Here is a 26,379-nt window from a genome sequence, read left to right as displayed (position 1 = left end):
ATCTAGCAGAGCAGCAGGCCCAAGGAAAGATGCAGTAGCTCAGATCCAACACTGGAACATTGACAAGGAGCAAGGAAGACAGACTCAGGTGGAGCTAAATAGCAAGGCAGCAAACGAGCTCACCAAAACACCTGAGGGAGGAAGCCCAGAGACTGCAATACCACTTGTGACCACAGAAGTGAATTCAGCCACAGAATTCACAACAGATCTCCATACAGTTTAATGCAGCCCCCATATAGTACAGATAGTATAATGCACCACATAGTCCTTGATAGAATATAATGCAGCCCCCATATAGTACACATAGAGTAATGCTCTCCACATAGTTCTTGACTGAGTATTATGCAGCCCCATAAGTACATACAGTATGTACAGCCCATTGTCCATTATAAAATATAATGCAGCCCCCATATAGTACATATATTATAATACACTCCCTATAGTCCTTGATTGATTAAAATGCAGTCCCATAGAGTACATATAGCATAATGCAGCCCCCATAGTCCTCTATGATGCATCACCATAAAGTATGATGCAGCCCCATAGAATGTGATGCAGCCCCATATAGTATAATGCAGCCTCCATATATTATAATACAGACCTATAGAGTGTAATTCAGCCCTCCATAGAGTATAATGCAGCCACATAGATTATAATGCAGCCCCACATAGTATAATGCTTCCCCCAACAGAGTGTAATGCAGCCCTCATAGAGTATGATGCTGCCTCATATAGTATAATACAGCCTCATTGAGTACAATGCAGCCCTATAGAGTATAATGACGCCCTCAAAGGGTATAATGAAACTCCCCATATAGTAGAATGTAGCCCCATAGAGTACATATAGTATAATGCAGCCCCATATAGTCTCATACAGCCCCATAGAGAATAATGCAGCCCCATAGAGTATAATTCAGCCCCATAGAGTATAATTCAGCCCCATACAGAACATATAGTATAATGCAGCCCCCATAGAGTATGATGCAACCCCAATATAGTATAATGCAGCCCCTATATAGTATAATGCAGTCCCCACAGAGTATAATTCAGGGGGAGTATAATTTGGGGGTCGCATAGGTGGATCCCGTTCGATGTGCCCTGTCCTGGTGCCTTGTATTGGTAAGTGTAGCTATGTGATACTTTCTTCTCTAAATGCCACTGGGCATTGTCAATGTATTGGTGCATTTATACTTATGCACCTATAGCGGCACACTTTAACCGTTTTCTTGCACACTGGCTCCATGGACGGTGCACACCGGGGGTTGCCCACTTATGTATTATTTTAAACCATCCTTGAGCACTGTATTTTGTCGTTACTATGACATTATTTATATTTATGCTTTGTATTTATACATGTAATTTAATAAAGTATTGATATTTTTTCTGATTATCCTTATGCTCCTTGTGTACTCCTTATCTACAGAGTATAATTCAGCCCCATAGAGTATAATTCAGCCCCATACAGAACATATAGTATAATGCAGCCCCCATAGAGTATGATGCAGCCCCGATATAGTATAATGTAGCCCCATATAGTATAATGCAGCCCCATTGACTACAATGCAGCCTTATAGAGTATAGTGCAGCTCCTAAAAGGGTATAATGCAGCCCCCCATAGAGTTCAATGCAGCTCTATAGAGTATATATAGTATAATGCAGCCCCCATAGAGTATGATGCAGCCACCATATGGTATAATGCAGCCCCATATAATATAATGCAGTCCCCATAGAGTATAATGCAGCTTCCAATAGAGTGTAATGCAACCCCCATAGAGTATAATTCAGCCCATAGTGTGCATATAATATAATGCAGCCCCAACAGAGTATGATGCAGCCCCCATATAGTATAACGCAGCCCCCATAGAGTATAATGCAGCCCCCATTGAGTATAATGCAGCCTTATAGTACTGCAGTATTATAGCTACCATGCTATCACTGATTTAAAAAAAAAATACAGTACTCATCTCTCCCCGTTCCCTCACTGCTTCGGTCTCTGCAGCTTGTCTCCTCAGCAGCTATACTGCCAGCACACGCAATGAAGTGATGTCTGCTGTGTCAGACGTCAGACGCGGGGGGAGAATGATGGGAGAGGGAGCACAACCTGACGCACTCTCCTCCATCATTGCTTTCAACTGTATCAACATCTGTGATGCTGATACAGTTGAATGCATGATGTGGGGGTGGGGACAGGGGGCCCCATTGACTCATAGACCACATAGTGGCCACGTGGTGTGCCGCTATTAGCAGCATGACATTGGCTGGGGAGACATGGGGTCCCTAGGCAAATGCCTAGTTTGACTGCCCCTAACACCAGCCCTGATCCCACCCACCCATCTACGCTGTCAGTGATTGGGTGCGCTCAGACTTCTGTATTACTTGAGAGATGATCACATCACAATCCTTGGACTGGCCTTCGGCTCTCCTGATCTGAAAATGACAGCCTGAAAGAAATACATGATGTTATGCTCAGGTCAAAAGAGACCACAGCTAGTCCGAGTATTGCGATGCGATCCTCGCCTGATTAATGCAGCAGTCTGAGTGCACCCTATCTCTGACACTGGTGCAGAGGGATGGGCGGGATTATGGGTGGGGAAGGGGTGAATATTCGCTTTAGATTTACGTACACTTGACTACCCGATGTGCGAATATGAATTTTCTTACAGCAAAAAAATTGGGCAACATATAGCAATAAACATTCCATTTCTTCAAAGGGCTGTCAAGTCCTATTTTGGGATACTATTAGTATACTACACAAAAATCATCTGACAGATTCCCTTTAATAACTGTTGTTGTATAAAATTAGACATCATATGGATAACAATACAAATGAAAAATAGTCTATTTCTGAACGAAAAACTATTTTTTATACGCAGGTGAGAACACAACTTAAAATTAAGTGTGATAATTAACAAACAGCCATCTAAAATCCTCATCTTCTTGCTATCCTGTCTTATTCTAGAAATTGATTTTTAGGATAAAGTATCTGAATTTTTTGTCTGGACAAAGTAGACTCTTTTGTGTAATGGAACTTCTGCAAAGAACACACTATGTGCATAGTAAGGTATTTATATCTCTAAACTGAATGATAATATTGACTTAGTGGTAAGAAAACAGATCTGTCTCCCCTATGCTACTGTATTTATAAAAATAGACCTAGCAAAATACAGAAGCAGGGATACTTGATTCTTCAAAGTATGAGGCACAAATGTTGAATCATTTACATTTCTTTTCAAATACACAATATTATAGCATTACGTAAGTCAGCACCATTAGCCAGCACATGAGACAGAAAAAATACAAAATAAGACTTTTTTTTTGCTTTAAAACTTAATATTTAAATGTGAATTGTTGTTTCAGCATATAGATAATGGCAAGATATACATTTTGTAATACCCTTCTTTGCATACATTTCTTTTGGGTTTTAAGATCTCTTCTTGAAGTTGTAAATGGGAACATTTATTATTTATTGCAAATGTCTACACATCTGTCCAGATTATATGCCCAAAACATGACCAGGAAAGGTTGGCAACAGGCTATGTTTTCTATGACCTTCAATAAAAACAAGTGTTTGGGCATTTTTGTTCATTTGAAGTCCTTGAACAATCACTTGAGGTTACATACTGCTGTAAACGACGGGTCAGCCGTGGTCGAGTGCCGCATCCACGCCACACTAAAGAAAAATGAGGATTCTGGCTGAGTGTGTGCTTTTATCTTAGTGATACACCATTGCAGACCGCATGCTGTTGCTTGTCCTGGCAGGTCTGGACCCAAGGAGGTAGAGATGAATGAAGGAGACCAAAGTCCAAAAATAAACTTTTCTTTACTGAACAAACTGATAAGCAGGGCCGGACTGGCCATCGGGCACTTCTGGCAAATGCCAGAAGGGCCGGTGCCAGTCGTGGGCCGCTCGATCCGCCTCCCCCCGCCGCCGCCGACTCACCCCGCTGTTGGGTCTGTGTGCAGTGACCGGCACTCCCTATAGTCCTCCTCACAGCCACTGTGGTGGCCTTACTCCAGTAATTACAGTAGGCGCTTCTACACAGGTCACTACGGTGCATCCGAGGGATGGTGCGCAGCTATGTTTTGTATTACGGCTACGGGCCTGCTCAGGTCACATGACTCGAGATGGCGGCTGAAATCCACTCCCGCTCTCCCCACGGCCCTGTTCTCCTCACCAAAATACCCGGGCACCGGGAACACGTGACCTCTGCTTGCCTCATCCCGTGAGAGGACGGTGTCATCACCGCTAGCGAAGATCGGTAATTATACTTCTAGCTGAGGGGTCGGAATAATAATAATGTAGGGTGACGGCTGTTGTCCTGCATCACCTGGTGATGTCACAGGTGGAGTGCGCGGGGCTCGGCAGCTTTGCCGTCGCATGTGGGCTGTGCTGTATATACCACTGTGCGGGCTGTGCTGGATATACCACTGTGCGGGCTGTGCTGTATATACCACTGTGCGGGCTGTGCTGTATATACCACTGTGCGGGCTGTGCCGTATATACCACTGTGCGGGCTGTGCTGGATATACCACTGTGCGGGCTGTGCTGTATATACCACTGTGTGGGCTGTGCTGGATATACCACTGTGCGGGCTATGCTGTATATACCACTGTGTGGGCTGTGCTGGATATACCACTGTGCGGGCTGTGCTGGATATACCACTGTGTGGGCTGTGCTAGATATACCACTGTGCGGGATGTGCTAGATATACCACTGTGTGGGCTGTGCTGGATATACCACTGTGTGGGCTGTGCTGGATATACCACTGTGCGGGCTGTGCTGTATATACCACTGTGCGGCTGTGCTGGATATACTACTGTGTGTGCTGTGCTGTATATACTACTGTGTGGGCTGTGCTGTATATACTACTGTGTGGGCTGTGCTGTATATACTACTGTTTGGGCTGTGCTGTATATACTACTGTTTGGGCTGTGCTGTATATACTACTGTGTGGGCTGTGTTGTATACTGCTGTGTGGGCTGTGTTATCTACTATGCGGGCTGTGCTACATACTATGCGGGCTTTGCTATATACTATGGGGAGTATATTATCTTCTATGGGGAGGCCATGTTATGTACTATGTGGCTGTGGTATATACTTGTTATGATCTGGTGGTTTAGGAACAACATGAGACAAGCTCTGAAGGAGGTGGTATCTGTACTGACCGCAGACCCTGAACCTAGCAGCGCAACTAGAAATAGCCGTGGGGGGTACCTGACGCTCCCTAGACCCCTCGGCACAGCCTAAGATCTAACTTCCCCTAAAGATGGAAACAGGAAACCTATCTTGCCTCAGAGAAAATCCCCAAAGGAAAGATAGCCCCCCACAAATATTGACGGTGAGAGGAGGGGAAAATAACATACGCCGAGATGAAATCAGATTTTAGCATAGGAGGCCAGTCTAGCTTGATAGATTGGACAGGAAAGGATACTGTGCGGTCAGTATAAAAACTACAAAACAATCCACACAGAGTTTACAAAATCTCCACACCTGACTAAAGGTGTGGAGGGTAAATCTGCTTCCCAGAGCTTCCAGCTAACAGAAAAAATCCATAATGACAAGCTGGACAAAAATAGAATGCACAGAACAATAAATCCACAACATGTGGACTGAAATGAGCAAAGCCAGAACTTATCTTTGCAGAACTGGTCAGGAAACCAGGAGAATCCAAGCAGAGATGTGAATCCAGCCAGAGAACATTGACAAGTGGCATAGGCTGAAGACTAGAGCCAGGTTAAATAGCAGAGCCAGGAGAGACGATTAGTGAAAGCAGCTGCTAAAGCTAAACCCAAGGAGCGGCAGTTCCACTCAAAACCACCAGAGGGAGCCCAAGGGCAGAATTCACAAAAGTGCCATTTACAACCATCGGAGGGAGCCCAAGAACGGAATTCACAACATATACTGTTGTGGGGGTATATTCTATTCTATGGGGGGGGTTGGGTTATATACTATATTATGGGGAGGTTGGCTGTATTATATTCTATGGGGTTACATTATACTCTGTGGGGTGGCTGCATTATACTCTGTGGGGTGGCTGCATTATACTGTGGGGTGGCTGCATTATACTCTGTAGGGTGGTGGCTACATTATACTATATGTGGGCTACATTATACTGTATCGAGGACTATGGGGAATACGTTATACTATATGAAGAACTATGGGGTGCATTATACTATGGGAAGTGAATTGTACTACATGGATGACTATGGCGGTGCAATAAACTATATGGCGCACTATGAGGAGTGTATTATGCTATATGGAGGACTATGAGGAGTGTAATACTATATGGAGGAATTGCAGTGTATTTTAATATATGGAGGACTATAGGGAGTGTATTATACTATATGGAGGACTGTGGGGTGTATTTTACTAAACAAGTAAAATGCTGCATATTCAGATTGTTTTTGCAGGAACAAAAATCATTGTTCTCAGCAGCACATTGCCGCTGTAAACTGTACATGTGCTGCTTATAACATGATACTGTATGGGGATCGGTTAGTGATCTATTAGTGATCGTTCTGTCCCATCATTCTTTCTCTGAGGGTGGAAAGAGGCCGGGAAACAAGTGTTGAACAACTTCAGTATTGTCGATCAAACTCATTTAGCGGCCTGAACTCAGCGCTTGTAAATACAACCGAAATGCTTCTGTGTGATGTGCAATATGTTAGCATTTTGGGCCCCATTTTAAACTTTGCCTAGGGCCTCACTTTGACTAAAACCGGCCCTGCCTACAAGTGTGCAAAGATATTATACAGTCACCATGTGACAAGTGGGCCTGTGTAACTTCAAATGCCAGGGCTGAATTTTAGTCCCAGTCCGGCCCTGCTGATAAGTATACACATCAGATAGCATGCACAACACTTAAACAATACATTATCTGCACAATCTAGACAGGAACATCACGGTTACACATTGTCGTATATTACTTCCTTTACATGTTACATAAGTTCAGCATACTGTTATGGGAATTTCCAACTTCCCGTTGTTTGAGGACCTCGCAGGCTGAGGTACGTTGCTTCGACTCCTTATTACTATTCTCAAAGTCCATTTGATGTGGGCCACACCTTCCTTGGTGTGCCACTGCATCTTCAGTTACCCGTAGGAGAACTTGTGTCCCAGATTGGTTATTTTCTCCTCTATGACCCTCAGATCTAGCTACACTTTCGCTTCTTAGCTAGTATAGGTAATTAATGTTTGCTGTATGCCCCACTTACCTGAGATATGGAATCTGCAACACCCCAGGTAACCTGTTGCGGTGATGTTGCCTTCCTTTCTGGGAGGGTGATATCATGCTTGGAGGCAATGGGAATTTCCTTCACCATGTAATGCACCCACAGGCAACACATTCTGAATCCAGGCCAGGAGGGGGAGCTCAGGACCCGGATTCAGGGGAGCTTCCCTCAAATATGGATGTCCTGGTCTGGAGGAGGAGCTAGCCAGTCTGAGAGAGAGAGTGGAGGGAGACATGGAGTCTTTTTGTTATTTATTTATTTATAGCGCAGTACCCTTCTGATAAATACTCTAAGATGAGTACAATGTGATTTTTTATTTTATTCTTAATTTTACACTTGAATACAGCTCTCAACATTGTCCCCTGCTAGCACTGATCACAGGCAGAGCAGGGGACAATGATGTGAGCAGTCTGTAGCCCCCAGCACTGGGAAACAGCACTAACAGTACCGCTGATTCCCAGGTCCAAGTACGTGTCACACTGATGACATATGGATGTCATCAGTGTGGACGTGTGGGGGACATTTTGCAGACCGTGCTGCTGGTAAAAAAAAACACACACGGTACATGGAAACACACTGACATGTGCACAGATCCATTCACTTAGTAACATAGTAACATAGTTAGTAAGGCCGAAAAAAGACATTTGTCCATCCAGTTCAGCCTATATTCCATCATAATAAATACCCAGATCTACGTCCTTCTACAGAACCTAATAATTGTATGATACAATATTGTTCTGCTCCAGGAAGACATCCAGGCCTCTCTTGAACACCTCGACTGAGTTCGCCATCACCACCTCCTCAGGCAAGCAATTCCAGATTCTCACTGCCCTAACAGTAAAGAATCCTCTTCTATGTTGGTGGAAAAACCTTCTCTCCTCCAGACGCAAAGAATGCCCCCTTGTGCCCGTCACCTTCCTTGGTATAAACAGATCCTCAGCGAGATATTTGTATTGTCCCCTTATATACTTATACATGGTTATTAGATCGCCCCTCAGTCGTCTTTTTTCTAGACTAAATAATCCTAATTTCGCTAATCTATCTGGGTATTGTAGTTCTCCCATCCCCTTTATTAATTTTGTTGCCCTCCTTTGTACTCTCTCTAGTTCCATTATATCCTTCCTGAGCACCGGTGCCCAAAACTGGACACAGTACTCCATGTGCGGTCTAACTAGGGATTTGTACAGAGGCAGTATAATGCTCTCATCATGTGTATCCAGACCTCTTTTAATGCACCCCATGATCCTGTTTGCCTTGGCAGCTGCTGCCTGGCACTGGCTGCTCCAGGTAAGTTTATCATTAACTAGGATCCCCAAGTCCTTCTCCCTGTCAGATTTACCCAGTGGTTTCCCGTTCAGTGTGTAATGGTGATATTGATTCCCTCTTCCCATGTGTATAACCTTACATTTATCATTGTTAAACCTCATCTGCCACCTTTCAGCCCAAGTTTCCAACTTATCCAGATCCATCTGTAGCAGAATACTATCTTCTCTTGTATTAACTGCTTTACATAGTTTTGTATCATCTGCAAATATCGATATTTTACTGTGTAAACCTTCTACCAGATCATTAATGAATATGTTGAAGAGAACAGGTCCCAATACTGACCCCTGCGGTACCCCACTGGTCACAGCGACCCAGTTAGAGACTATACCATTTATAACCACCCTCTGCTTTCTATCACTAAGCCAGTTACTAACCCATTTACACACATTTTCCCCCAGACCAAGCATTCTCATTTTGTGTACCAACCTCTTGTGCGGCACGGTATCAAATGCTTTGGAAAAATCGAGATATACCACGTCCAATGACTCACCGTGGTCCAGTCTATAGCTTACCTCTTCATAAAAACTGATTAGATTGGTTTGACAGGAGCGATTTCTCATAAACCCATGCTGATATGGAGTTAAACAGTTATTCTCATTGAGATAATCCAGAATAACATCCCTCAGAAACCCTTCAAATATTTTACCAACAATAGAGGTTAGACTTACTGGCCTATAATTTCCAGGTTCACTTTTAGAGCCCTTTTTGAATATTGGCACCACATTTGCTATGCGCCAGTCCTGCGGAACAGACCCTGTCGCTATAGAGTCACTAAAAATAAGAAATAATGGTTTATCTATTACATTACTTAGTTCTCTTAGTACTCGTGGGTGTATGCCATCCGGACCCGGAGATTTATCTATTTTAATCTTATTTAGCCGGTTTCGCACCTCTTCTTGGGTTAGATTGGTGACCCTTAATATAGGGTTTTCATTGTTTCTTGGGATTTCACCTAGCATTTCATTTTCCACCGTGAATACCGTGGAGAAGAAGGTGTTTAATATGTTAGCTTTTTCCTCGTCATCTACAACCATTCTTTCCTCACTATTTTTTAAGGGGCCTACATTTTCAGTTTTTATTCTTTTACTATTGATATAGTTGAAGAACAGTTTGGGATTAGTTTTACTCTCCTTAGCAATGTGCTTCTCTGTATCCTTTTTGGCAGCTTTAATTAGTTTTTTAGATAAAGTATTTTTCTCCCTATAGTTTTTTAGAGCTTCAATGGTGCCATCCTGCTTTAGTAGTGCAAATGCTTTCTTTTTACTGTTAATTGCCTGTCTTACTTCTTTGTTTAGCCACATTGGGTTTTTCCTATTTCTAGTCCTTTTATTCCCACAAGGTATAAACCGCTTACACTGCCTATTTAGGATGTTCTTAAACATTTCCCATTTATTATCTGTATTCTCATTTCTGAGGATATTGTCCCAGTCTACCAGATTAAGGGCATCTCTAAGCTGTTCAAACTTTGCCTTCCTAAAGTTCAATGTTTTTGTGACTCCCTGACAAGTCCCCCTAGTGAAAGACAGGTGAAACTGCACAATATTGTGGTCGCTATTTCCTAAATGCCCAACCACCTGCAGATTTGTTATTCTGTCAGGTCTATTAGATAGTATTAGGTCTAAAAGTGCTGCTCCTCTGGTTGGATTCTGCACCAATTGTGAAAGATAATTTTTCTTGGTTATTAGCAGAAACCTGTTGCCTTTATGGGTTTCACAGGTTTCTGTTTCCCAGTTAATATCCGGGTAGTTAAAGTCCCCCATAACCAGGACCTCATTATGGGTTACAGCTTCATCTATCTGCTTTAGAAGTAGACTTTCCATGCTTTCTGTTATATTTGGGGGTTTGTAACAGACCCCAATGAGAATTTTGTTACCATTTTTCCCTCCATGAATTTCAACCCATATGGACTCGACATCCTCATTCCCTTCGCTAATATCCTCCCTTAAAGTGGACTTTAGACAAGACTTTGAATGGACTAGACAAGACTTGAATGGATCTATGTGTTTAAATGTCTCTGGTACATGTGAAAACTGTCACCGCACATATTGGACACACTGATGAGAAGGTCTTAACCCCTTAGGCTTCTTTCACACTAGCGTCGGAATCTCCTCGTCGCAATACGTCGGGGAGAGATTCCGACGCTAGCGTTTGTTGCATTGCACAATGGAGGCAGCGGATGCATTTTTCCGGCGCATCCGCTGCCCCATTGTAAGGTGCGGGGAGGTGGGGGCGGAGTTCCGGCCGCGCATGCGCGGTCGGAAAAAGCGGTCCGTCGGGAGAAAAAAACGTTGCATGTAGGGTTTTTTTCTCCCGACGGTCCGCCAAAGCACGACGCATTCGTTGCAAGACGGATGCGAAGTGTGCAAATCCGTCGCAAATGCGTCGTCAATACAAGTGTATGGGGAAAAAACGCATCCTGCAAGCACTTTTGCAGGATGCGTTTTTTCTGCAAAACGACGCATTGTGACGGATTTAAAAAAACGCTAGTGTGAAAGTAGCCTTACTGACATCGGACGAGATAGTACGTCTGATGTCAGTATCCCTCGCTTTGATGTGGGCTCCGGAGGTAAGCCCACCTCAAAGCTGGGACACATCAGCATGCCAAAAGTTTAAAAAAATAAAAATAAAAAAAGTTTTTAAAAATATAACAAAAATGAAAAAAACATAAATGTTCAAATCACCCCCCTTTGCTCCATTCAAAATAAAACAATAAAAATAAAATCAAACATATGTATATTTGGTATCGCCACGTTCAGAATTGCCCAATCTATCAATAAAAAAGGACTAAACTGATCGCTAATCGGCGTAGCGAGAAAAAAAATCAAAATGCCAGAGTTAAGTTTTTTTGGTCGCCGCGACATTGCATTAAAATGTAATGATGGGTGATCAAATGATCATATCTGCACAGAAATGGTAGCATTCTTAAAAACGACAGCTTGACAAGCAAAAAATAAGCTCTCACACAACCCGAAATCATGAAAAATGGAGACGCTACGGGTCTTGGAAAATGGCACAATTTTTTCTTTTTGTTAAGCAAATTGTAGAATTTTTTTCACCACTTAGACACCAAACATGTCTAGGTTATTTTTTATCTATGAACTTCTAATGACCTGGAAAATCAAAATGGCAGGTTAGTTTTAGCATTTAGTGAACCTTACAAAAAAGCCAAACAAAAAACAAGTGTGGGACTTTTTTTGCAATTTCACCGTACTTGGAATATTGTTCCCGATTTCTGTTACACGACATGGTAAAACCAATGGTATTGTTCAAAAGTACAACTCATCCTGCAAAAAATAGGCCCTCACATGGCCATATTGACGGAAAAATAAAAAAGTTATGGCTCTGGAAAGAAGGGGAGCCGAAAATGCAAAACTGAAAAAAGCTCCAGTCATGAAGGAGTTAAATAGAACAGTAGAAACTAGTGTCAGGCACCTGATATTAAGCAAATAATATCATGGAATGCTTCTAAATAGTCCTAGATGCCTATTGAAAATAGTTACATTATCCATGGAGTGTTGTGTGCAGTTTTGAACACCTGTGTACAAGAAAGAACTACAAGGGATCAGATTCTGGCAAACGCCGTAGGTAATGGAATGCAGTCTACAGTACCCAATCAAATTCTCAAAATTGTGGATGCTCAGTTTTTTTATATTCAGTACTGCAAATATGACAGCCTCTATATTTATCGGTAAAGAGGTTTTTTTTATGTAAGAGCACTGACAATATGGAACTCTCCACCATATGATGCTATAGTGATTAATTAGTTCCAGAATTTAAAAAGTGGTCTTGATTGATATCTTTCTTGTAATACATAGTATGTCTTGTACTGGAAAATGATCCAGACATTCATTCTAGTCATGATCCCTAGTCATATTTGCTGCTTGTTTGTTGTTTTGATGAGTAGAACTTTCTCATTTTTTTGATGTTCTAAATAATTTGTACATGTTTATCTTAAAATGAAGAATTGCATTCAGCCAGTTTTAAAGAAAGTCTGTCAGTAATCCCAAAAACTCAAACCGTAAATATGGTCATGCAGGTCTGTATGCAAGTGTATATTTGTTGACAACTTTAATATATTTCTATCGGTTGATGATTTGCTCAGTAATTAGCATTTTAATGTATATGCAAATAAAGCATTAAGTGCACTGGGTGTAACAAAGCACTTAAGGAGCCACTGCTTTATGAGGTTTTTTCCCCCCAAGTATGAGCCTCTTTAGCTTTATTGATAGGTTACTGTCTGATTCATTGCTTGATGCCTAATTTATTTTATCGGAGTGTGCTTATTGTTCTACACTTCTTTCACCCATCCATGGTAACTTGAAGGGAACCTGTCATGTCTCTAAAGCTATTAACCTGCAATATGGTTAGCAGCCATGCTACAAGGGCGTCTAATGGGAGGAAATTAACTTTTTTCTTCCAGGCAACTTCTGGCCTTCAGTCACATTAGTGTTTTGTCCCGACTGATACGCTACAGACACGACTATCAGACAGGGCATGCCTTCAGCTGTCCTTCACTTTGTACTGAGCAGTAACTGAAGCTGTGCTACCATGCCTCTATGACTGTAAGGCCGGCGTCACACTAGAGAGTTTTACGGACGTATGAGAGGTGCAAAAAATACGCATTGCCCACGGACCAATGTTTCTTTATGGGGCAGCTCCTATCTGCCGTATATTTCTCAGCTGTATTTAGGGGCGTAGAAAATTGCAGCATGCTGCGTTTGTCAGAGTATTGCGCAAAATATCCACCAATGAAAGTCTATGGGGGCGAGAAAAATACGGATTACACATGGACCATCAGAGTGACTTGCGAGAAATACGTACCGGTGTTCTATAGAAAAGCCAACAATTCAGCGCGGTGTACAGTAAAATCACACTGACAGGTTAGAATAGAATAGATGAATAAATGTCTACACATAGAGTAGGTATATACAGTCATGGCCAAAAGTATTGACACCCCTGCAATTCTGTCAGATAATACTCATTTTCTTCCTGAAAAGGACTGCAAACACAAATTATTTGGTATTATTATCTTCATTTAATTTGTCTTAAATGAAAAAACACAAAAGAGAATGAGGCAAAAAGCAAAACATTGATCATTTCACACAAAACTCCAAAAATGGGCCAGAAAAAAGTATTGACACCCTCAGCCTAATACTTGGTTGCACAACCTTTAGCCAAAATAACTGCGACCAACCACTTCCGGTAACCATCAATGAGTTTCTTACAATGCTCTGCTGGAATTTTAGACCATTCTTCTTTGGCAAACTGCTCCAGGTCCCTGATATTTGAAGGGTGCCTTCTCCAAACTGCCATTTTTAGATCTCTCCACAGGTGTTCTATGGGATTCAGGTCTGGACTCATTGCTGGCCACCTTAGAAGTCTCCAGTGCTTTCTCTCAAACCATTTTCTAGTGCTTTTTGGGTCATTGTCCTGCTGGAAGACCCATGACCTCTGAGGGAGACCCAGCTTTCTCACACTGGGCCCTACATTATGCTACAAAATTTGTTGGTAGTCTTCAGACTTCATAATGCCATGCACACGGTCAAGCAGTCCAGTGCCAGAGGTAGCAAAACAACCCCAAAACATCAGGGAACCTCCGCCATGTTTGACTGTAGGGACCGTGTTCTTTTCTTTGAATGCCTCTTTTTTTCTCCTGTAAACTCTATGTTGATGCCTTTGCCCAAAAAGCTCTACTTTTGTCTCATCTGACCAGAGAACATTCTTCCAAAACGTTTTAGGCTTTTTCAGGTACGTTTTGGCAAACTCCAGCCTGGCTTTTTTATGTCTCGGGGTAAGAAGTGGGGTCTTCCTGGGTCTCCTACCGTACAATCCCTTTTCATTCAGATGCCGACGGATAGTACAGGTTGACACTGTTGTACCCTCGGACTGCAGGGCAGCTTGAACTTGTTTGGATGTTAGTCGAGGTTCTTTATCCAACATCCGCACAATCTTGCGTTGAAATGTCTTGTCAATTTTTCTTTTCCGGCCACATCTAGGGAGGTTAGCCACAGTGCCATGGGCTTTAAACTTCTTGATGACACTGCGCACGGTAGACACAGGAACATTCAGGTCTTTGGAGATGGACTTGTAGCCTTGCGATTGCTCATGCTTCCTCACAATTTAGTTTCTCAAGTCCTCAGACAGTTCTTTGGTCTACTTTCTTTTCTCCATGCTCAATGTGGTACATACAAGGACACAGGACAGAGGTTGAGTCAACTTTAATCCATGTCAACTGGCTGCAAGTGTGAATTAGTTATTGCCAACAGGTGCCACAGGTAAGTTACAGGTGCTGTTAATTACACAAATTAGAGAAGCATCACATGATTTTTCCAACAGTGCCAATACTTTTGTCCACCCCCTTTTTATGTTTGGTGCGGAATTATATCCAATTTGGCTTTAGGACAATTCTTTTTGTGTTTTTTCATTTAAAACAAATTAAATGAAGATAATAATACCAAATAATTTGTGTTTGCAATCATTTTCAGGAAGAAAATGAGTATTATCTGACAGAATTGCAGGGGTGTCAATACTTTTGGCCATGACTGTATATATATATGTCATTGAGACACACACACATATATATATGTGTCTGACCATCTTAGAAATTGCATTTTTAAATTGCAGTTTTTTAATTGCTATGAATTAGACTAGAATTCCATGGGGCATTTGAGCATTCATCACTGCTGTACTTTCATCATCCTCATCACCACCTGTATCCTCTAATCAAGCTGTTTTGTCTACCCACAGGTATGCTGCTGTCCATCTACTCTGCCTTTCCTGCAATGTGTGTTTATGTGAACTGCATATAATTCCCACCTGGTATGCTGCTGTCCATCTACTCTGCCTTTCCTGCAATGTGTGTTTATGTGAACTGCATATAATTCCCACCTGGTATGCTGCTGTCCATCTACTCTGCCTTTCCTGCAATGTGTGTTTATGTGAACTGCATATAATTCCCACCTGGTATGCTGCTGTCCATCTACTCTGCCTTTCCTGCAATGTGTGTTTATGTGAACTGCATATAATTCCCACCTGGTATGCTGCTGTCCATCTACTTTGCCTTTCCTGCAATGTGTGTTTATGTGAACTGCATATAATTCCCACCTGGTATGCTGCTGTCCATCTACTCTGCCTTTCCTGCAATGTGTGTTTATGTGAACTGCATATAATTCCCACCTGGTATGCTTTGCTTACCCATTGTTTTCTATCCATTCATATTTCACCTCCCTTGCTTCTTGCTTGCATACCTGAGTGGCCATCTACCCCACCCCCTCTTTATGACCTGGCTTAACTGTGAACATGTGCTCTAGACACAAACGCCCACATCCTCCCTCTCAGCTGTGAGCCCTTAGGTGCCCATAAATTCATAGCCATGAGTCTGACCAGACGTGTCTGACCATCTTAGAAATTGCATTTTTAAATTGCAGTTTTTTAATTGCTATGAATTAGACTAGAATTCCATGGGGCATTTGAGCATTCATCACTGCTGTACTTTCATCATCCTCATCACCACCTGTATCCTCTAATCAAGCTGTTTTGTCTACCCACAGGTATGCTGCTGTCCATCTACTCTGCCTTTCCTGCAATGTGTGTTTATGTGAACTGCATATAATTCCCACCTGGTATGCTGCTGTCCATCTACTCTGCCTTTCCTGCAATGTGTGTTTATGTGAACTGCATATAATTCCCACCTGGTATGCTGCTGTCCATCTACTCTGCCTTTCCTGCAATGTGTGTTTATGTGAACTGCATATAATTCCCACCTGGTATGCTGCTGTCCATCTACTCTGCCTTTCCTGCAATGTGTGTTTATGTGAACTGCATATAATTCCCACCTGGTATGCTGCTGTCCATCTACTCTGCCTTTCCTGCAATGTGTGTTTATGTGAACTGCATATAATTCCCACCTGGTATGCTTTGCTTACCCATTGTTTTCTATCCATTCATATTTCACCTCCCTTGCTTCTTGCTTGTGTTAAGTCCTTCTCAGTCCCTGGCTTACTAGAGGTAGGGATCCTGAGTAAATGACACGCAAACAAGGTATTGTGTGATCATATACAGGGGAAGCCCAGGAGCACATCTCTCTCTCTGGGCTTTGCCCTCCCTTTATATAGAAAAGAATTATTCTTTTACAGACATGCGCACAAGCGCTCATATTTCACTATCTCTTACATAAACAATCTATACCAGTCTTTATCAGTAGAAAGTTACATCATCTGGAAGGTGAATGAAAGGCTGCTATTGAAAGAAGGAATGCACACATGATTACTTCCATAAAAGGAAATGTCAAGTCAGCAGAAATGTATCTTGTTGTAAGCGAGATTTCTCAGGAAGAAGATAAGATGGATTCCTTTAGTTCAGTCTGATCTCCACAATTCCCCCCTTTGACATTTTCTTTTATTTATTTTATTACCACAGGGCCAAAGACAAAGCCTTTATTTGGTATTACACATGTACATGCTTGTATTCAATAAGAGAATCAAATCTAGTATTAATTCATCCGTTTAACTCTCGCAACCTTTTCTTTGTTTTGCAATAAGTACAGATATTACAAAGGGATAGCAAAATAAGCGCAATAATCAGTATTAGCAAAGGATAACATAAGAGAAGAAGGAAAAAAAACTTTATACTCTTGCATCTATTACACAAAGTTTATCTGTGCATACTGAGATACTCTTGAGCACAATCTGGAATAGTACGTATATGACTACAATAATCATAACTATATGTATTATGCTCTGCATAATCCCAGCAACCCACCCACCGATTCCTCTGAACCAGTTGGCTGGGTTAAGAAAAGAAAAGGTATCTGACCACCAGCTATCCTTATTCTGGTCATTGTCTTTGTCATACTGATCTCTGAGTCGTTGTACGTCCTTTAATTTAAATGTCATACTCATAGTACTATTCGGGTCTATATAATGACAGCAGGTGGGTCCGATGATTTGACACATACCCCCTTGTGAGGCAGTTAGGTAATCCAATACCAGGGTATGTTGGTTAGTGACTATTATAAGCTGATTCTGTACAGCTATACTAGTGTTTAGTATATCCAATATATCCCAGATCTGATCATCTAGATAATCCGTGGCTCTAACTAATTTATCCCACATCTGTGTTAACATAGGATAAATAAAAATGGTACTAGCAATTTTGTTAGGAATTCCCATTTGTACTATATGTGGCCTCCCCGAGGGACGTGGTGAGTTATCTGCAGCTCTTTTATACAGTGTGTGCTTGGGCACGGCTTGCATATTCACTTGTTTATTTGAAATTATGAATGTAGCCGGGGTTAGGCGTCCTAATGTACAAGTACCCTTTATACCTACGGGAAGCCATTTATATGCTCCTTCTCCGCATATCCAAAATGTACCTTCAGGCAGATCCCATAGAGCTGAGTGCTGCAATACCAATCTGTGAGCCAAGTCCACAAATCTAGATACATTCTGAAGCATACACCAAGAGGGTTTTTGTCCCAAGGGGCTACAGTACCCGGCTGCGGGATTCCCACATACAGGCATTCCTTTGATATACTCATCGGATTTATTACAAACCAGGTTCCCCAGCTTACTTGTACAACTGTTTGCATCACCTTGGGGGAACAATTTAGAATGTTTCCATTTTCTATTATGTATGTATCTTTCCAATACTACAGGTTTGAAAGCATCAGAGGGGGGGACGGTTGTACTGAAACTAAGCTGTAGATTTTCTGTGGGGACCTGTCCTAAATTAGTTAATCCAGTCTTATTTCTAGGTACCCATTTTCCTCCCCTAAATGCTAAATATTGTAGATGTGTGTTACTCCCTGAGAGATTACCCTGCCACCAAGGAAATTCTACCCATCCCACAATTGGTATGGCGATTGTAGTATTCCACAGCCTAGCATTACCAATTTGGTTGTTGGCCAGGTTGTCTGAACAATTAGGCCAAGCGAATATTTCTTCTGCTAATACGGGAACTGCTAGAAAAGGTATACTTGTGGCTGATACCGGCGAATGGGTACAGATCCAACAATCTGTCAGGGTTTGTGTATTGTTTAACAAGTCATGCACTAATTTTCTATGATGTTGTACGAATCTATTGTTCAAAGGGGCTAGAGAATTCAGTCTATCCCACGCCTCCGTTGAGGTTATCATTATTAACATCAATATCATGAGTTTATACTGCTTTTCTTGCAATGGCTTGCATGTATCCATGATGCCTTTCCTTCAAGCTTGACTGATGTAGGTGTTGTCAACAGGACTTGGAAGGGTCCGTCAAACCTTGGTTCTAGAGCCTTTCTGGTGTGTCTTTTTACATAGACTTGATCACCTGGTTCCAACTTGTGACTTCCTTCTGTGTTGTCAGGATCTGGAAGGGAAGCAAAAACTTGTGCATGCACCTTAGTTAATTGTTTCTGAAGATTTTGCACATAAGAAGTCAATGACTCAATATTTAACACAAGTTGCTGTGGAAAATAACATCCTAAATTGGCAGTCCTGCCAAACAAAATTTCATATGGAGACAGTTTAGTCTTACCCCTTGGGGTATTGCGTATTGAGTAAAGGGCCAGTGGAAGGCATTCTGTCCAAGGCTTTCCTGTTTCAGCCATGGCTTTCTGTATTTTTAATTTTAAAGTTCCATTCATGCGTTCCACCTTACCAGAACTTTGAGGATGGTACGGAGTGTGTAACTGACTTTCAACACCCAACATTTTCAGTACATTTTGAAATATTTCTCCAGTGAAATGAGTACCCCTATCTGACTCGATCACTTCAGGGAGACCGTAACGGGGTATCAGTTCGGCAACTAGCTTTACAGCAGTGTTTTTAGCTGAAGCCTTCCGAACTGGATAGGCCTCTGGCCACCCCGAGAACATGTCCACACATACCAACACATACTCATACCCATTACTTTTTGGCAGCTGGATAAAGTCTATTTGTAATCGCTGAAACGGGTAGAGAGGTCGGACATGGTGCTTCATAGGGGTCTTTGCTGTCTGTCCGGGATTATGTGTCAGGCATATAGCGCATGCAGCACAATAGTCTCTTGCATAGTTGCCAAAACCTGGAGCCAACCAGACTTGCTTTGCCAGTAGTGTCATTGCATTTGCAGACACATGAGTAGGGTGGTGCAGTCCACCAACTACAATCGGATACCAGGCTCTAGGTAGACATATTAGTCCATCTTTCTTCCAAATTCCCGCTTGTTCTTCTGCCCCTTCCTTTTTCCACCTGTCCCTCTCCTCTTCTCCTGCATCTTCCTGTGCTTGTCTCAGTCTATCTTCAGTATTTTCTGTGGGGTTTACAGTATGAACCTGTTGTAAGGGTTTGACAGCTGCTGCTTTGGCTGCTTTATCAGCCCTATCATTTCCCCTAGATTCCCTAGTGTCGAGTCTCACATGTGCAGCTACCTTGATTACTGCTACTTCTTTTGTTTCTTGTGCAGCCTCTAAGATCTGTTTGATCAGAGAAGCATGTTTTACAGGTTGTCCTGACGCTGTCATGTAACCTCTAGCTCTCCAGATTACTCCAAAATCAAACACAATACCATGTGCATACCTAGAATCAGTGTATATATTAGCTGTCTGGTTCTCAGCTATTTTAAGAGCTTCAATCAATGCTGTTAGTTCTGCTTCTTGTGCAGACTGTTTCGGTGGAAGTGGTTCTGCTTTGAGAGTTTCAGATTCTGACACAACTGCATACCCTGTATGGAAGTTACCTGTGTCATCTGCAAACCTACTACCATCTATAAACAGCTCTAAATCTGGATTTTGAAGTGGTGTTTCGGATACATTGGGTAAGCCTACCGTTTCTTGTAAAATGAGCTCTGTACAATCATGTGTGTCTGTAGGGAAAAAATTTGCGTGTGGATCAGTGTCCTTATTCCCCCCTTCAGACTCGAGAGGTAGCAGTGTAGCTATATTGAGAGTCTGAAGCCTAGCAAATGTGATAGTAGAGGGGAGCAACAAAGAACACTGTAGCCGCAAATGTCTGGCCATGGAAATGTGTTTTGGTTGGACCTGGTTTAATATCCCATAAACATCATGTGTAGTTTGAACTGTGAGTGGATACTCTAGGACAATTTCTGATGCTTTGTCCAACAATAGTGAGACAGCAACAACTACACGTACACAGGTTGGCGCTGCTCTAGCTACGGGATCTAACCTTGCTGAAAGATATGCAATTGGTCTTTGTTTCCCTGCATGCTTCTGGGTAAGAACTCCTGTAGCATGGGAATCAACTTCTGCAGCCATAAGCTGAAACGGTTTGGTGTAGTCTGGTAGCCCTAACGCTGGAGCTGAAACAAGGGCATCTTTTAATTGTTGGAACGAAATCTGACCTTCTTTTGTCAACATGTAAGGTTCACTTTTTACACAGTCATACAGTGGTTGCATTAGTTGACTGGCATGTATAATCCATTGTCTACAATGAGACACTATTCCTAAAAATGCTCGTAGCTGTTTATGATTTCTAGGCTCATTCATCTGTCTTATTGCTTCAGTTCTTTGAGGTGTAAGATGCTTTTTACCTTGAGAAATGCAATGACCTAAAAAGACCACTTTGGTCTGACAAACTTGTAGCTTTTGTCTATTCACTTTACACCCTTCTTTTTCTAAAAAACATAGTAAACTCACAGTGGACCTTTCTGCAGTTTCTAGATCTGGGCAGCAAAGTAGTAGGTCATCCACATACTGCAAAATTACTACCTGTGGTTCGGGTTCAAACCTCTGAAGGACTGTTTGTAGGGCATTTGAATAAAGAGTAGGGGAGTGTATCATTCCCTGTGGAAGGCGTGTCCACGCCAACTGTTTGCCCTTAAATGTAAATGCAAACAAATGCCAACTATCTTGGTGTAAAGGAACCGAGAAAAATGCATTTGAAAGATCTATTACAGTAAATACTTGAGAACTGGCTGGTATCTATGATAGTAACGTATGAGGATTGGGTACAACTGGGGTGATTGGATCTAGAACTTTGTTTATTTCTCTTAAATCATGTACCATATGATATTTGGGCATAGAACTCTTATCAAGAGTTCTCTTTTTGACTGGATACAGAGGAGTGTTAGCAGGTGATTGTATCTCTACCAAAACTCCTTTCTCTTTATATCCCTCTATCTGTTTTGTAATCGCTAGTTCCTGCTGGGCACTCACAGGGTATTGTCTGAGCTGTGGGAGAACAGTTCCTGGTTGCACAGATAGTTTTACAGGAGAGATATGCAATAGTCCCACATCGGTGTCACCCTGTGCCCACAGTGTTTCTGGGACCATTGAGAGGTCTAGATCTGTGGTGTACTCTTTTTCTTCAGCATAATCCTCAAAAGCCTGAATTCTAACATATTGTTCTAATGTTTCTGCATCATCAGGGATAGTCAGTATAACTGTGCCATCTTCCCTAAAATTGATGTTAGCTTCTAATTTCTTTAGGACATCAGTTCCTAACAAACATGTTGGGGCACCTCTGGCATACAAAAATCTGGATGCAAAACATTTAGGTCCTAATGAGACCTCTAGGGGCACAGTATATGGCAGTGTTCGAATTACCCCATCATAACCCTCAGCAAAAGTTGTTTGTTCTGAAATATCTTCCGGATTCGGAAGAAAATCTTGATTCAAAATTGAGGAAGTTGCACCTGTATCTATCAAGAATGGAATCTCTCTCCCCCCCACATTCACCTGTATCATAGGTCTTCTAGCTGGTAGGGAAGTTTGTAACACATCGAGTCAATCTGAATCTGGTATGGGACCATCTATGATGGTAGATTTCTGCTGGTTGTCCGTTTGGGGAGGGTTATTTCTGGGAACAAATTTGCCTGACTTTATATCTGCCAACTTCTTCCTGCACTCTCTTTGGAAATGACCTGGCTTTTTACAGTAGTGGCAAGGAAAGTTGTGTCTCACTCTTCCTCCTGTATTAGCTTGTGCTATTCTAACAGGCTTACGATTCTCTCTCATATCCATGACTATTCCTAAACATCGTTGTTTCACAATATTTGGTTGTTCAATTGTTCTCCAATCTGGAGTAGAGGATTTAAATTTTTCTCTGATTTTCGGATCTAGCCCCTCTATTAATTGTTTTGTAAAAAGTCTCCTTACTGAAGCATCAGTCAAATCCAATCCTTCATCCCTAAAGCTATTTTCTAATTCTTGACTATATTCTTCAATACTTTGCCCAAATTTCTGCATAATCACACCCGTAGATCCCCTTTCCCTCTGTTTTTCTCTCATGAAAATTATTAATGCCTCTGTGAACTGGGTACCTGATGCTTCTGTCTGTAAGGCACCCCCTTCTGCCACTGGTCTATTGGGCTGTAGGTGTGTCAATAATTCCTGAAAAAGTCCGGGGGACATTTTCATTCTACATAATTCTTCCCCGTCCGCCCAGACCCCAGCATGAGTCTGCATGATTTGTTGTATGTATTGTGCAAATCGGATGGGATATTGAGTGGGATCAGGCGCATTATGCAGGAGGGACATACCTTCAGCAGGGGACCAAGGAAAATACTGTCGGGTCTGGTGATATCTAGTTCCCATTACCCCGTCAGCACCAGGTTCCCTAAAGGGTCTTGGTACTACCCTAACAGGGGCAAGTACAGCGCCATGTCTAGGTGTACCACAGACTAGGCAATCATTTCTCCAATCTGGATTTTGTTGTCCACAGTGTGAACATACCCATCCTCCTACCCCACCAAGATTGGGATACAAGGCTGGAAATTGTTTTCCTCCTTCTGCTCCTCCAGATGGTACAAATGATTGGGCTTTTGGATCTAGGTAAGGTGGTGGGATTATGTCACAACTTTTTCCCTTCCCCATAATCCATTTGGAAGTGTCTGGATCATACTTCCAATTCTCCTCTTTAGCTGTTTTTGAGACCTCTATCATACAGTGTATGATTTCTTCCCACCCATTGTCTTTGATAATTCCACCTCGTTCTTTACTCAGTTTTTCCCATTCTGTACTGAACATAAGTGCTTCTGAAATTCCCAATTTTTCTCTTACCCTTCTAATCTGACTTCTGACTGTCTTCCCACATCTTTCCTGTATGATATCTGCTGCTTCCACTTGTCCTAAGACGGTTTTTGTCTGTTTATTTCCCATTTTTCTTTCTTTTTTTTTTTTTTTTCAATATTAGCTATTTCTACCCCAGGTGACGTTTGGACAATCACTTATCCTAGGTGATGTCTCGTTGCCTTCTCTCCTAGGGAGCTAAAATATTGAAGGGCTGATCTGCTCCATTCTTTCTAATGTGCAGAATGTACTTAAGTGCTATTATGCACGCAAACAGACCAAGCAGCACCATACAGATCACAAAACTTTCTGTGTCAGTTAGCATACTTGTCCCAGGCTCATGGACCCGCGTCCTGGGCTCATTCTATCAAACCTTATCCAGAAATGAAGGAGGTTAAGCACTTAAATGAGAGTCAAGCATGGGCGGAGGTCTCCCCGAAAGGACGCAACCACATGACCCAGTTAGGCTGACTTCCGTGTATAAGGCTTATACCCCAACTATTTCGGCTTATTTTTCTACGCACTTTTGCTCTTCTTTCACAACATACCACAACCTTCACACTGTTCACACACTGCCAGGGACAGGACTCATAAATCTATACAATATAGTAACCCGAGTTTTATAGGTATCTACTCACTACTAGACTAACCCAGCGTGACACGGCTCATAGAGATCTTTCGGATAATACAAGGCAGATAAAAGAGAACTAATAATGTCTCTTACCTGGCCAGGTTTTTCAGTTCATTTGCCGTCCATTATCCCAGATCTCCATTGTCCGTATCTGCAGGTGAATCTCGAGCAAATACTCTCATCTCGGGTCCCTGTTCGGTGCGCCAAAGAAATGTTAAGTCCTTCTCAGTCCCTGGCTTACTAGAGGTAGGGATCCTGAGTAAATGACACGCAAACAAGGTATTGTGTGATCATATACAAGGGAAGCCCAGGAGCACATCTCTCTCTCTGGGCTTTGCCCTCCCTTTATATAGAAAAGAATTATTCTTTTACAGACATGCGCACAAGCGCTCATATTTCACTATCTCTTACATAAACAATCTATACCAGTCTTTATCAGTAGAAAGTTACATCATCTGGAAGGTGAATGAAAGGCTGCTATTGAAAGAAGGAATGCACACATGATTACTTCCATAAAAGTAAATGTCAAGTCAGCAGAAATGTATCTTGTTGTAAGCGAGATTTCTCAGGAAGAAGATAAGATGGATTCCTTTAGTTCAGTCTGATCTCCACACTTGCATACCTGAGTGGCCATCTACCCCACCCCCTCTTTATGACCTGGCTTAACTGTGAACATGTGCTCTAGACACACACGCCCACATCCTCCCTCTCAGCTGTGAGCCCTTAGGTGCCCATAAATTCATAGCCATGAGTCTGACCAGACGTGTCTGACCATCTTAGAAATTGCATTTTTAAATTGCAGTTTTTTAATTGCTATGAATTAGACTAGAATTGGACTGGAATTGACTGGAAGGTAAAGGAATAGAAAACCACTATAATGTTTCGGTTTCTTTTCACATTCACCCCCATACTACTCTATTTCTTCCTATCTCCTGTAGTCCCTCCACCCAGTAAAGAACTAGTCATTTCTCCCTCCATCCTCCCCAGTCATCTCACCTCCTCCACAGAACTATTCCTCCACATACAATCCTTTCTCGCCAGGCACACACGGCCACATCATGACCTATCCAGCTCACACCTTCTAACGCTCTGTCTGCTGCTCCTCATTGCTGGCGACATATCCCCAAATCCTGGCCCTCCTCATCACATCCCCACACTCATTTGTAATCCCCTGCCACGATCCTCTACACGTCCTCGCAACCACAGTAACCTCATACCCATTCATCCTGCCCCCACTCCCCCAATTTCCCTATCTGGAGCACTATGGAACGCACGCTCTGTCTGCAATAAACTTCCATTTATCCATGACCTCTTTATCAATAACAAACTCTCCTTCCTCGGCATCACTGAAACCTGGCTCACCCCTTCTGACACAGCCTCCCCTGCGGCACTCTCTTACGGTGGCTTCCACCTTTCTCACACACCCCGCCCCAGCAGCAAGCATGGCGGAGGAGTTGGTTTTCTCCTGTCAGATAACTGCTCCTTCACCCCAATCCCACTGCCACCCTCTGTTATCCTCCCTTCCTTTGAGGTGCACTCTGTGCGCATCTACTCCCCCTCCAACCTCCAACTGGCTGTCATCTACCGTCCCCCAGGGCCAGCCACCACCTTCTTCGACCACTTCACCAGCTGGCTACTCCACTTCCTCGCCGCCGACATCCCCACTATCATCATGGGCGACTTCAACATCCCCATTGACACTTCCCTCTCAGCTGCCACTAAACTTCTATCTCTCACTTCCTCCTTTGGCCTCACTCAATGGTCTTCTACAGCCACCCACAAAGATGGTCACACACTGGACCTCATTCTCACCCGCCTCTGCTCCCTATCTAACCTCTCAAACTCACCTCTTCCTCTTTCTGACCACAACCTACTTACATTCTCTTCCCTTTCCACTCCTTGTCTACAACCCCCACCCCACAAACTCTCACACCCTCGCAGAAATCTTAAACACCTTGATCTTCACTCACTCTCTGAATCCCTCCTCCCTCTCACAGACATAAGCTCCCTACACAATGCGGATGATGCTGCCACTCTATATAACACCACAATAGCTGCAGCTTTGGAATCTCTTGCCCCTCTCACACATACCAAAGCTCGCAAAATCAACAGACAACCCTGGCACACCAGCATGACAAAAGAACTGAGGCGAGCTTCCAGAGCTGCTGAGCGCAGATGGAAAAGATCCCACTCCATCGAGC

This window comes from Ranitomeya imitator, chromosome 3, assembly GCF_032444005.1.
Source record: "Ranitomeya imitator isolate aRanImi1 chromosome 3, aRanImi1.pri, whole genome shotgun sequence".
NCBI lineage: Eukaryota > Metazoa > Chordata > Amphibia > Anura > Dendrobatidae > Ranitomeya > Ranitomeya imitator.
Note: the sequence above shows the minus strand (reverse complement) of the source record.